General features: G+C 36.8%; 1 non-coding gene across 1 annotated transcript; it reads left to right on the forward strand.

Moving 5' to 3' along the window:
* The first annotated feature begins 9,023 nt into the window (after positions 1-9,023).
* LOC122108747 lies at positions 9,024-9,125 on the forward strand. The gene has a single exon (XR_006147626.1). It is a non-coding gene; the product is annotated as a U6 spliceosomal RNA (small nuclear RNA).
* Positions 9,126-14,331: the final 5,206 nt, after the last annotated feature.

The raw sequence follows: 14,331 nt of genomic DNA on the forward strand, positions 1-14,331 counted from the left end.
TACTCAACACCAACAAGAACTAAAAAGGAGCAGATAAATTCATCCTGCAGATCACAGAGCAGAGATACCCAGGAACAAAGACTCCTGCCTGAGTAGAATCCTGACATCCTCACTCCTTCTCATGGAGCAGAGGAGGGAAGGCTGCTCCTCCCCCGACCCCACCAGACATCATCTTTGATACTGAGAAAGGCCAGGCTGAGCAACTATCTCCAACTCAGGCCTTGGAAGAAAACAAAAGAGTCAGTTAGCAGGTTACAGGTATCTTACCTGACCTTCCAAGCTCAGACCCACCCAGGAGAAAGTCACCTAGCCCAAACAGAGAGATTTCTGCCCTCACAGAGGAGTGACCATCTTCACTGGGTTAACAGAACCAGAGGCTTCCCCTACCTACAGCAGCCTAGACAATCAATTGAAATTCAATAAACATAAACAGTGAGAATGGCTCCAGGCTGGGGTCTGGGAGTCTCAGGAGCTAGACCCTCAGGGAAAAGCTGTTTGCTGAAAGGCCTCAACCCTATCCAGAACTTAGCCTCATCACAGCATCTCCAAACTAGAGGAAAGAGCCATCTTTCTCTTTCGTGATACTCAAAGCAGATCTCCCTCGCACTGAACTAGCCTGAAAGAGGATCACAAAATCCTGGATAAAGCGGAGAATTTTATTGACTGCTCAAACAAACTGATGTAAGAAATCAATCAGGCCACAGGAAAACCAAACACCACAAGCAGACCAGAGACTCCACGTAGAGACTGGTTACAGACACAGGGGAGATACAGGATCTTTCCATTCCTCACCCCCCAACCAAAAAAAAATTAAAGAACTCTTGTTGGTACCATTTTTAAAAATTTTTAAATTGTTTTCTATTAATCGTTTTTTTTCTTCTTCTCCTAATTTTTATTTTAGGTGTGTATGTGTGTGTGTGTGTGTGTGTGTGTGTGTGTGTGTGTGTGCATTTAAAAAAAATCGCTATTGACCTTTTGGTCCTTTTTAACTTTTTTTTATTTTTTTGATTCTTTTCATTTTTTTGTCTTTCTTTTTTTGTGTGTGACTTAATTGCTCTTTTGACTCATCCCCAGATAAATACCTTTCATCGATTATTAGAACTTATCCCCCATTGTGTACATAATTAATCCAGAAATGTATTACTTAATTCACAAACATTTATGCTTAACTTTTTAATAGCAGTATTATATCTTTATACCAGATAATTTTCAAGTAAATACTTTAAAGAATTTTTATTTTTTAGTTTTTCATGTCTCCTTTCTATCATCCCCCTCCTGTCATCCTATACTTTTCTTCTCTCAATATCACTTCTTTAAAGTTACACAATTTTTAAATGTTTCACTTTTTAAATTTAACTTTTTGTTTTTCCATTTTTGATTATCTTTCTTTTAGTTTCTCTCCTATAATTCTGTCCAATCCCTTTCCCTCTCTGAGATTAGGACTTGGTTAAATTTACTTTAATCTCTCCACATACTTCTAATCCTATTTTCCCCACATTTCTCCCTAAACATAATAATTTCTGATTTGAAAAATTCATCTTTGCTGTTCTTAGCCCATTAATGCATAGTTGTTTGATGTTGAATAGATTGTATCTGTTGAACTAGGTTGTATCTGCAGCCATTTTGTCTATGCAACTACAGGACATTCCTTGATGCTTGCCTTAAAATAGTATTTTAGCAAAAAATTGGTGTCACTTTCATATCAAGTGTGCAGAACAAGCCGGAAAACATGAGAAAAATAGCAAGTCTGGATATCTCAATTCTCATTCATGATAATCCAGTGACAGAACAGTTAATGAATAATCCAGAAGAGAGTTCCTGCAAAGCACTACAAACACTACTGGTAATCGTGGTGAATGAAAAGAATGAAAGCTTGCAAAGGACTCAGTTTGAACCTGATAGGGAGAGAGAGAGGAGGCAAACCAAACATTAATACAGGAATCTCGTGACTGTGAGGAAATGACTCAAAGACTGATACAGTAGTTACGTGAACAGGTTGAGAACAATCAAAGAGAAATAAAGGAATTGTGAGAGCAGGCTGAGAACAGTCAAAGGGAAAGAAAGGAATTGCCTGAGCAGGCAGAGAACAGATGAAGAGAGACAGGAATTGCGTGAGCAGGCTGAGAAAAGTCAAAGAGAACTACAGGAATTGCATGAACGTGAGGAAGCTAATCAAAGCATAAGACAGGAATTGTGACATCGGTATGAGAATAGACAAAGATCAATAAAGGCATTCATGGTATCCATAAACAGACAGCTGAAAGAATTCAGGGAGACCACACAGGGAATACTGAATGGAGCCCAACAGCAGGAATGAGAGTCCAAGTAAACCATAACCAATCAACTAAGTGATTTGAGAACACCAAATTAAGGAAGTAAAGAAGTTCATAGAAGATCTAAAGCAAAACTCCAACAAAGAATTTGAAGCCATCAAAGCTGACCAATTAGAAGGAAAAGAAATAAAAAAAACCAAGTAGAAAGACAACAGTAGGTTACAGCATGCAGAAGATCGAATCTCGGGGATTGAAGACAGCCTAGGTATTATAGAGAAAGAACATACAACTATCCAAGACAAATCCAAGAGATATGATAGATCTATTCAACATTTGGAATACACGATCAGAAGACCTACTCTGAGGACAAATGGTGTAGAGGAGCACGTAGAGACAGAAGTTGTCTAGGAAATTTGTTTAACAGGATCCTAGCAGAGAACTTTCCAAACAAACAAAAAGATAGGCCTATTCAGATACAAGATGCTTGTAGAACCCCAAATAGACCAGACCAGAACAGCACTTCCCATTGTCACATTATAATCCACACAGGACCAATTCAGACCAAGAATAAGTTCCTAAAAATGTCAAGGAGAAAAGATCAATCATCTATAAAGGAAAACCAATTAGAATCACCTCATATTTTTCAGCATAGATAATTAAAGCAAGAAGAGCCTGAAAGGCTGTATACCATGCCCTAAAGACAAACAATTTTCAACCAAGAATACTGTACCCAGCTAAACTCTCCTTCATAACCGAAGGTCAAATAAAAACTTTCCATAGCAAAGAAAAACTGAAAAATATATCTCCACCAAACCAGCCCTATAAAAATACTTAAAGATGGCCTACACACAGAAAAACAACAAGACCACAATAATGGCTAAGAAACCACACCCAAACTGAGAATCCAAGAACCATAGGAAGAACCAAGTTTCCACAGACCCCAAGGAGGTGGATAGCATGGCAGGAGCTACCAAACACCTCACAGTCCTACCTCTCACATTAACGGACTTAAAGCTCCAATTTAGCGAAATAGACTGTCTAGTTGTATTAAAAAGCAAGATAATTCTATCTCCTGCCTTCAGCACGCACACTTTACCTATAAAACAAACACGTTTTTATAATGAAAGGCTGGAATGAAATCTACCAAGCAAACGGCTGCAATAAACAGGAAGGAGTTGCTATAATAATATCAGATAAAATATGCTTAGAATTCAAATTAGTGAAAAGAGATAAAGAAGGTCGCTACATACGACTTAAGGGTTCTCTACTTCAGGAGGATATTACAATTCTAAATATGGAATCAGCAAACAATGGAGCACCAAAATTTATCCAAGAGACACTATTTTCCCTCAGATCTCACATAGATCCAAAGACATTAATTGTTGAGGATTTTAAAACACCACTATCCTCAGTATATAGATCAAATCAGCAAAAAATCAACAGAGAAACCGCAGATTTATACAACTGCATAGAGCAAATAGATTTAACAGACATCCAGTAGCATGAGAATACACGATTTACTCTGCAGTACATGGAACATTTTCCAAAGAGATCACATTTTAGGTCACAAAGCAAACTTGTCCAAATTCAGAAACACTGAAGCTACACCTTGCATTCTTTCAGACCACAAGGGAATAAAATTAGAACTCAACACCAAAAGACACCAAAAAAGTCTTGTAACACATGGAGGCTGAACGACACACTGTTGAATAACCAGGGGGTCACGGAAGAGATTAGAAAGGAAATTCAAATGTCCATGATATTCAACAAAAACGAACACACAAATTACCAGTTCCCAGTTCCTCTGGGACACTGCAAAGGCAGTACTCAGAGGCAAGTTTATAGCTCTGAGTTCCTACACCAACAAATTAGAGAGATCTGAATCCAACCACTTAATGAGACATCTGAACCACCTTGACAAAGATCAGCAAGATAAACCCCAATTCAATAGATGGAAAGAAATAATTAACATTAAATCAGAGTTAAACGAATTAGAATAAAAAAAAAACAGAAAGAATCAACAAAACAAAAAGTTGGTTCTTTGAAAAAATTGACAAACCCTTAGCAAATCTTATCAGAAAAAGAAGGAACACACCCAAATAAATAAACTCAGATGTGAGAATGGAAATATCACCACAGAAACAACCAAGATTCTGAACACTATAAGGGAATATTTTCAAACCTTTATGCTAATAAGTTTGAAAACTTGGCAGAAATGGACCCATTGCTAGCAATTATCAACATGCAAATACTAAACCAAGGTGAGTTAAAGCATGTTAAGGGGCCCATATCAAGCGTTGAAATAAACACACCAATAAGAGACCACCCATCTAAAAAAATCCCAGGAACTGATGGATTTACAGCAGAATTGTACAAGACCTTCAAAACAGCTCACACCAATACTGCTCCAACTCTTCAATGAAATTGAAAGAGAAAGTTCACTACCGAACTCATGCTATGAAGCCATCATAACCTTCATCCCAAAACCAGGCAGGGAATCATCAAAGAAAGAGAACTATAGACCCATTTCTTTGATGAACATTGATGCAAAGCTTTTCAACAAAATCTTGGCCAATCGAATTCAACAATTACTCCAAAAAATCATATACCACTATCATACAGGATTCATTTCTGGGATGCAAACCTGGTTCAATATACACAAATCAATTAATATAATTTATCACATCAACAAGAGCAAGGATTAAAATCACATGGTTATCTCAACAGATGCAGAAAAAGCATTGGACCAGATCCAACACCCCTTTATGATGAAGGTTCTGGAAAAATTAGGATCCATGGAACATTCCTCAATACAATAAAAGCTGCATATGGAAAACCTACAGCCAGCATTATATAATTAATAGTGAAATACTACAGCCATTTCCTCTTAACTCAGGAATGAGACAAGGATGTCCACTCTTTCAACTTCTCTTCAATTTAGTATTAGAATGCCTAGCTACAGAAATAAGACAATATTCCATAAAAGGGATCCAAATAGAGAAAGAAGAAGTAAAATTCTCCCTCTTTGCAAATGACATGATCTTGTACTTAAAGAATCCCACGGACTCCACTCCCAAATTACTCAAGCTGATTCAAAACTTTGGCAAAATAGCAGGGTATAAAATTAACCCCCAAAATTAATGGCTTTTCTGTATGCCAACAATGAGAAAAGCGTGGCTCAAATCAAGAAAGCTTTTCCATTTGTAATAGCCCCACAAAAATAAAATACCTAGGAATTAACTTAACCAAAGCAGTGAAAGACTTCTATGATGAAAACTTTAAATATCTGAAAAAGGAAATCAAAACAGAACTTAGAAATTGGCAAAACCTCCCATGCTCCTCGATAGGAAGGATAAAAATTGTGAAAATGACAATATTTCCCAAGGCTATCTACAAGTTCAATGCCATACTTATCAATATTCCAAACGCATTCCTCAAGGAAATAGAAGAGGCATTCCAAAAATTCATATGGAAAAACAAAAGACCCCCAATTGCAAAAAAGCGATACTTAACAGAAAGAACAGTGTTGGAGGAATATCAATACCAAACTTCAAACTCTACTACAAAGCCATATAAATTAAAACTGTTTTGTACTGGTACAAGAACAATGGAACAATAGAATAGAATTAAAAACCCAGAAATTAACCTACAGACCCATAATCATCTAATATTCAATAAAGGATCTAAAAAGATAAAATCAAAGAAAGACAGACTGCTCAGTAAATGGTACTGGCAAAATTGGTTAATCACTTGTAGAAAATTAAGGCTAGCTCCTTATATATCACCCTATACCAGAATCAACTCCAAATGGATCAAAGACCTCAGAGTCAAAGCAGACATTCTGAAAACATTACATGATGGAATAGGAGAAACCCTAGGTCTCTTTGACCAAGGCTGAAATTTTCTAAAAAGAAACCCAGAAGCACAACGAAGGAAAGAAAGGTTGGACAAATGGGATTGCATGCAATTGCAGAGCTTCTGCATGGCAAAGGACATAGCTAGCAGGATCAATAGAAAGCCCACGGAATCTGAGATGATCTTCACTAGCCATACAACCGACAAGGGTTTCATATCTAAAATAGACCTGGAAAACAAAAAATTAAATCCTCCAACAACAAATACTCAACGAAAATACTGTCCAATAAATAAGTGGGCTAAAGACATAAAGAGAAACTTCTCTGAAGAGGAAAGGAGGGTGACCAACAAACACATGCTCAACCTCCCTAGCCATAAAAGAAATGCAAATCAATCAACACTGAGATATCACCTCACGTAAGTTAGAATGACTATAATCAAGAACTCTAAAACCAACAGATGCTGGAGGGGATGTGGACAAAAGGGAACCTTAATGCATGTTTAGTGTGTGTGTAATCTTGTTCAACCACTTTGGAATGTCGTATGGAGATTCCTCCAAAGACTCCACATAGAGCTTCCCTATGACCCAGCAATCCCACTTTTGGGCATTTACCCAAATGATCACAAACAAGACCATACTAAAACTACCAGCACAAATATATTTATTGCAGCATTACCATAGCTAAGGTATGGAACCAACCCAGATGCCCCTCAGTAGATGAATGGATGAAGAAAATGTTGTATATATACACAATGGAATTTTATATCTCTATCTGAAAGAATGATATTGCCCCAGGAAATGGAAACTTGGGAAAATTATATTAAGTGAAGAAAGCCAGGTCCAAAGAATCATAGGTCCCATGGTTTCACTTATTAGCAATTGCTAGTGAATGTCTGAGACACGCAGAAATTGTTAGATAAGTTGATGTTAGGTGAAATGAACCGCAAGATAAGAATTCAAATTTATTTTTCTTTCCTGTAATTATTTCTAACATATTTATAAGATGATTTCTTTGTTACTTTGTATGTCCCTCCTGCATGGTATAACCCCTGTTTTCACTGTATTTGATGTTGGTATAATTTGTGGAGGGGAAGGGAAAAACATTTTTAAATAGGGATACAGGTGGACCCATTGCAACAATGGGATATACAAAACATTATGTCGAAAAAACGAATTTTACAACTTTGGGTGGGGGGAAGTGGGATGGGGAAACGGGATGTAAGGGGGGTGAGATTGGAAGGGATGGTAAGGGGAAACAAAGGAGTATGCAACAATGCTTGATAAGAAATGTACTCATTACCTTGCCCATGTAATTGTAACCCCTCTGACTGGTATTTTCACACTTAAAAAAAAAAAACAGGATAAACCATAAAATATAAAGTGATTTTGATAAAAAAATAAAAAATTATTCAGAATAAATTATCAATAAAAAAACAATCTTTACAGAAGCAAACTCTCAGAGATATTACATGACTTTGTAAAGGATAAAGTGGCTGAATTTAATATAAGTTTAGAAGTATGACCATTCAAAAACATAAAAAGATATTCTTTATTTCATTATATAACCCAAAGCAGAAAGTAAATGTTGTTTAGATGATTTTTTAAAACACAGTCTTTCAGGTGCTGGGAGGGTGGTTCAGTGTAGATTGCTTGCCTTGCATGCATGAGGTCCTGGGTTTGATTCCTCAGCACCACATAAGCAGAAAAAGATTGGAGATTTGCTGTGACTCAAGTAGTAGCACTAGCCTTGAGCTGAAGAGCTGAAAGACAGCACCCAGGACCCAGAGTTCAAGCCCCACAACCAACAAAAACAAAACAAAACAAAACACAATCTCTCACTTTTGTGTGCTCAACGTTGTAACACTAGTACTTCAGTCTAGGGCTAAGATTTTAGGTGTGGACATTTATCAACACTCCTGATTCAGATTCTAATTGATAAAATGTTTAATCAATCTTTTGTTTTTACTAATTTTGCTCTTTGTAAATTCACATTTACCTATAAAAAACAGAGTGGCCATCCCAATAACATTCTCAAAGTACTTCCTAATGATGACTTACAAAAAGTTGTATTATATTACAACAAGGAAAACAATGCTACAAATAAGGAAAACCAATACATAAATATTAATGATTAATAAATAAAAAAACAAAACAATTACCACTGTTTCCAATATTTGAAATGTACTACATATTCGATTTATTATTTTCTCATATTGCTGTACATTTAAAACTGCCTAAGTCTATGATGTTAAACCAGAATTTTATAGGCTATCAATAGCCTTTAAAGTTACTCACTAAGATTATTATTTATGGTTCATCTCATCATTTGTATATGGCTTATACCATTTGTTCCTCGCTAACATATAAAGTAAGGAAGCCCTTAAATTTTAACAGAAACTGTGAAGGTAATGTCTTAAATCTTCACTCTGCTTCTTTACACAAACACTTTGCAACTTCTCATTAGTACAGTTTCTATAAACTCTGAAATGTACATACTTAGTAGTGTATGACTGCTACCATGAATCTTATATGCTTTGTGGAAAAGTTTTACAACCTGCTAAATAGTCTAAATTTTGGCATATATGAGCAAATTCCCAAAATTAAACATATTAAAAACATTAAAACTTTTAACAAACCTTAACACTTTCTATAGTGTTCATTATCACAGGTTCCTTGTACAGAATAATTGAATTCCTCCTCCAACACATGCGTTGAACAACAAATGTCTGGAATTATTTTGTTTTTGACATGTCAATGTTGACTTTATTCTTAAATGTGTTATTATGTAAAAAATACATGGCTGTAAAATTTCACCACAATTCTTTTGAATTTAATTTTTGTGGAATTGTCTACTTTAAGAAAATCAATTACACTTTATATATAAAAAATGTTCTGTGCTCAATTCAGTAGTACATACACTAACATTGGAACAATAAAGAGAACAATAGCCCCTGACTGAGGATGACACGCAGGTTCGTGAAGCATTCCCGATTTTTAAAAGAACAGATGCTGGATGGGCTTTGGACAGAAGGGAATCTTAATGCATTTTTGTTGGGAGTTTAAACTTGTTCGAAGACTTTGGAAAGTAGTATGGAGGTTCCTCAAAAAACTACATAGAGTGCCTCTAAGGCCCAGCAATCCCATTTTGGGCATTCATCCAAATGATCACAAACAAGACCATACTAAAACTACCAGCAAAACTATGTTCATTGCAGCATTATTTACCATAGCTAAGATACATAACCAAACCCGATGCCCCACAGTAAATGAATGGATCAAGAAAGTGTATGTATTTGTGTGTGTGTGTGTGTGTGTGTGTGTGTGTGTGTGTGTGTGTGTGTGTGTACTGCAATTCTATGCCTCCATCAGAAAGAATGGCATCACCCAGTTTGCTAGGAAATGGAAAGACTTGGCAAAAATTATATTAAGTGAATTAAGCCAGGCCCAAAGAAGTGAAGTAAGCCAGGCCCAAAAAGAAACATATATCCCATGGTTTCCTTATTTGCAATAACTACTATGTGTCTGAGACAAGCAGAAAACATCATATAACTTGATGTTAGGCAACATGAACCCCAAGGTAAAGATTCAAATGGTTTTTCTTTCTTGTGATTGTTTCTAACATATTTATAAGATGATTTCTTTGTTGCTTTGTATGTTTTTCCTGCAAGCTAAAGTCCCTGTTTTCAATGTATTTGATGTTGGTATAATTTGTGGAGGGGAAGAGAAACACAAATTGTTTAAATAGGGATGCAGGTGGACCCATTAAAATGAGATGAACAAGTCGTTATGTCAAAAAATGATTTTGGTCGGGGGGTGGAGGGATGTAGATGGTGAGGGGGCTGGGGTGGGGGAGGTTTGGTGGGGGTGGGGAGTGGGAGATGGGCAGGGATCGGAAGGGGAAAGAAAGGAGAAGGCAACAATGCTTGATAAAAAATGGAGTTCTATGCTTCCATCAGAAAGAATGACATTGTCCCATTTGTTAGGAAATGGAAAGACTTGGAAAAAATTATATTAAGTGAAGTAAGCCAGGCCCAAAGACACATAAGTCCCATGGTTTCCCTTATTTGCAATAACTAGTATATGTCTGAGTCAAGCAGGAAAGGTCAGATAAGTTGATGTTAGGGGAATGAACCCCAAGACAAGTATTCAAATGTATTTTGTTTTTTTTTTCTTTTAGGCAATTTTTCTCTAACATATTTATAAGACGATTTCTATGTTGCTTTTTATGTCCCTCCCACAAGGTATAACCCATGCTTTCACTGCATTTGATGTTGGTATAATTTGTGGAGGGGAAGGAAAAAAAAAAAAACAATTCGTTTAACCAGGGATACAGGTGGACCCATTGCAACAATGAGATGTACAAGTCCTTATGTCAAAAAATGAACTTTACAACTTTGGGGGGAGGAGGACCGAGTGGGGGAAGTGGGGGAGTATGGGAAGGGGTGGGAAGGGGAAGCAAAGAGGAGGCAACAATGCTTGATAAGAAATGTACTCGTTATCTTGCCCATGTAATTGTAACTCCTCTGTCAGTATTCTCACAATAAAAAAAAAAAAGAAAAGAAATGCACTCAATAACTCGCCCATGTAATTGTAACCCCTCGTTACGGTATTTTCACAATAAAAAAAGAAACATAGGTCCTATGGTATCCCTTATTTGCAATAACGAATGTATGTCTGGGATAAGCAAAGAAGGCATGGTAAGGCGAAAAAAAGGAGGAGGCAACAATGCTTGATAAGAAATGTACACATTACCTTTTCCACGTAATTGTAACTCCTCTGTATGGTATTTTCACAATTAAAAAAAAAAGAAAAGGTCAAAAGCAAGTGCATATGACTAGATAAGATGATGTTAAGGTAAATGAACCCCATGATAGGGACACAAGTGGTTTTTTATTTCTTTCTGTTGTTTCTAATATATTTATAACGTATGATGTGATTTTTTTATATGTGCGCCCCCCACAGTTAAACCCCTGTTTTCACTCTATCTGATGTTGGTGCACCTCCATCTTCTATATACACTTTTCTAATTTGGGGATGGAAAGGGAAAAAACAAAATGCTTAAATAAGGATACAGTATGACCCATTGCAATAATGTGACTCACAAGACAGTATGGTGAAAAACGAACTTTAAAATTTAGGCGGGGTGGGAGGAGGGGAGTGTACTTGTGGAGGTGAGAGGGAAGGGATGGTGGGGGAAAACAAAGGAGGAGGTAACAATGCTTGATAGGAAATATACTCATTACCTTTTTTATTAACTGTAACCACTATGTACAGTACTTTTACAATAAAAAAACATAAAAACATTCTTGGATGGAAGAGAATATTTCCCCTATTTTACCCATTTAATATCATTAACAAAGAAATTAATGCAAAGCACTGATATGAAGATATTTTGAATAAATGTGTGTGTGTATGTATGTATGTACGTATGTATGTATGTATGTGCGTGCCTGCTCATTTTCGTTCTCAGAGTTAGAATTCAGTGCATCAAGTTCTCCCTAGGCCATTCCTCTCTAGATTGATGAGCTACTATATAAGCGAAATCTCCATTCTTGGCTCTTTGCTAGTTCATTAATTTTTTTTTTTTTTTTTTTTTTTTTTTTGTCGGTCGTGGGGCTTGAACTCTGGGCCTGGGTGCTGTCCCTCAGCTCTTCAGCTCAAGGCGAGCACTCTACCGCTTGAGCTACAGCGCCATTTCCGGTTTTCTGGTGGTTTATTGGAGATATGAGTCTCACGGTCTCTCCTGCCCGGGCTGGCTTTGAACCGCAATCCTCAGATCTCAGCCTCCTGAGTAGCTAGGATTACAGGCGTGAGCCACCAGCGCCCGGCATTAATTTTTTTTTAAAAATAATTTCATGAATATTTTTTGTCTTGATTGGCTTCCAAGGGTTATCCACAGATCTCAGGTTCCTGAGCACATACCCGAGTAGACAGGATTACAGGTGTGACCAACCATCACAAGGCTTTCAGAATAATTTAAAAAGTAGAAGAAAATTTACTTCATAAAGGCTTGTTTATCATCTCCTGCTTTTAAAGCATTTTGGAGTGATTATATGTGAATTTATTTCATTTTTGGATTCTTAAAAGGCAGTAAGTGATGGTATTTAAAAGTTATAATCCTTTTTTTTTATGGGTCATGTGGCTTGAACTCTGGGCTTGGGCGCTGTTCCTGTGCCTTTCAGCTGAAGGCCAGTGCTCTACTCCTTGAACCACAGGGCCACTTCTGCTTTCCTAGTGGTTTATTGGATATGAGAGTATCACAGACTTTCCAGCCTGGGCTGGCTTTGAAGTGCAATCCTCAGATCTCAGCTTCCTCTGTAGCCAGGATTATAGGTGTTAGCCACCAGCTACCGGCTAGTTTTAGTACTTTTTAAAACGTATACTGGAACTGTGGAACAGAAGAAATTTGTCCCTCTTTAGACCTCAATTTATGAGCTCAACTCTGACCATAACCCAATGTCACCAATACAGTCCGTGTTGAAGACAAAATGTGACAGAAAACAATTACCGTGGGCAATAATTGCTATCTTGGACAACATGAATATTGAATTGAGAGTGTAAGGGAATGGAGAGGATTTTACCTACTTTTTTATTGCTGACTTTTGGAAATTTTGACTCATTTCCTTCCCCACTGTGTGTCTTTGCGTCATACACTTAGTGCCTTTAATTACAATATTTCCTAACACTAAAATGGTAATAATATTAGAATTATAGCAAATGTTTTCTTAAGAATTAAGAGAAATAAAACTTGTGAAATACTTGACATAAGCTTCTAGGAATGAGCTTACAATTACATGGGCAAGATAATGAGTATATTTCTTATCAAGCACTGTTGCCTCCTTCTTTGCTTCCTGTTTCCATCCCTTCCCATCTCCCCCCACCCCCCCTCCCCCCCCCCCACCAAAGATGTAAAGTTCGTTTTTCGACATAAGGACTTGTTTCATCTCATTATTGCAGTGAGTCCACCTGCATCCCTATTTATACGATTTGTTTTTTCCCTTCCCCTCCACAACTTATACCAACATCAAATACAGTGAAAGCATGGGTTATACCATGGGGGACGGACATACAAATCAACAAAGAAATCATCTTATAAATGTTCGAAACAATTGCAATAAAGAAAAAAACAATTGAATCCCTATTTGGGGTTCATTTCACCTAACATCAATGTATCTGACCTTTTTCTGCTTGACTCAGACATATACTAGTTATTGCAAATAAGGGAAACCATGGGACCTATGTTTTTTTGGACCTGGCTTAATTCACTTAATATAATTTTTTCCAAGTCTTTCCATTTCTTAACAAATGGGGCAATGTCATACTTACTGATGGAGGAATAGAATTCCATTGTGTATATATATATCACATTTTCTTCATCCTTTCATCTAGTGAGGAGCATCTGGGTTTGTTCCATATCTTAGCCATGGGAAATAATGCTGCAGTAAACATAGTTGTGCTGGTAACGGACAAGGGTCTCATATCTAAAATATACCTGGAACCCAAAAAAATTAAATCCCCCAACAACAAATCCTCAAAGAAACAACTGCCCAATAAATAAGTGAGCTAAAGACTTAAAGAGAAACTTCTCTGAAGAGGAAAGGAGGATGGCCAATAGACACATGAAGAAAAGCTCAACCTCTCTAGCCATAAAAGAAATGCAAATCAAAACAACATTGAGATACCATATCACCCCAGTTAGAATGGCTATAATCAAGAACTCTAATAACAACAGAGGCTGGAGAGGATGTGGACAGAAGGGAACCTTAATGCATAATTGTTGGGAGTGTAAACTTGTTCAACTGCTTTGGAAAGTAGTATGGAGGTTCCTCCAAAGACTCCACATAGAACTCCTCTATGATCCAGCAATACCACTTTGGGGCATTTACCCAAATGATCAGAAACTAGCCAGCAGTTTTTTTAAATACTAAATAGAATGCAATAAGCATTACAAAAGCCTTTACATGTAATGAGAAACCAGAAGGAATGTTCTCTATTGACCATGCTCTGCTTCAAAGGCAGCCAGGTGGATAGCTTCCCATGCTGTAAATCAAACTGGTTTTATTATGTGTTGGCAGTATAAAAACATCAGGGACAGAATAATGAAGGAATGTTGTAGACTGAGGTTAAGTACATATGAAAATGTGCAAAACTGATGAAAATGTAAAAGTCTCTGAGTAGTATATTGTGTTTTACATCATTTAA

This window comes from Dipodomys spectabilis, unplaced genomic scaffold (genome assembly GCF_019054845.1).
Source record: "Dipodomys spectabilis isolate Male_0828 unplaced genomic scaffold, ASM1905484v1 ptg000065l, whole genome shotgun sequence".
Lineage (NCBI taxonomy): Eukaryota > Metazoa > Chordata > Mammalia > Rodentia > Heteromyidae > Dipodomys > Dipodomys spectabilis.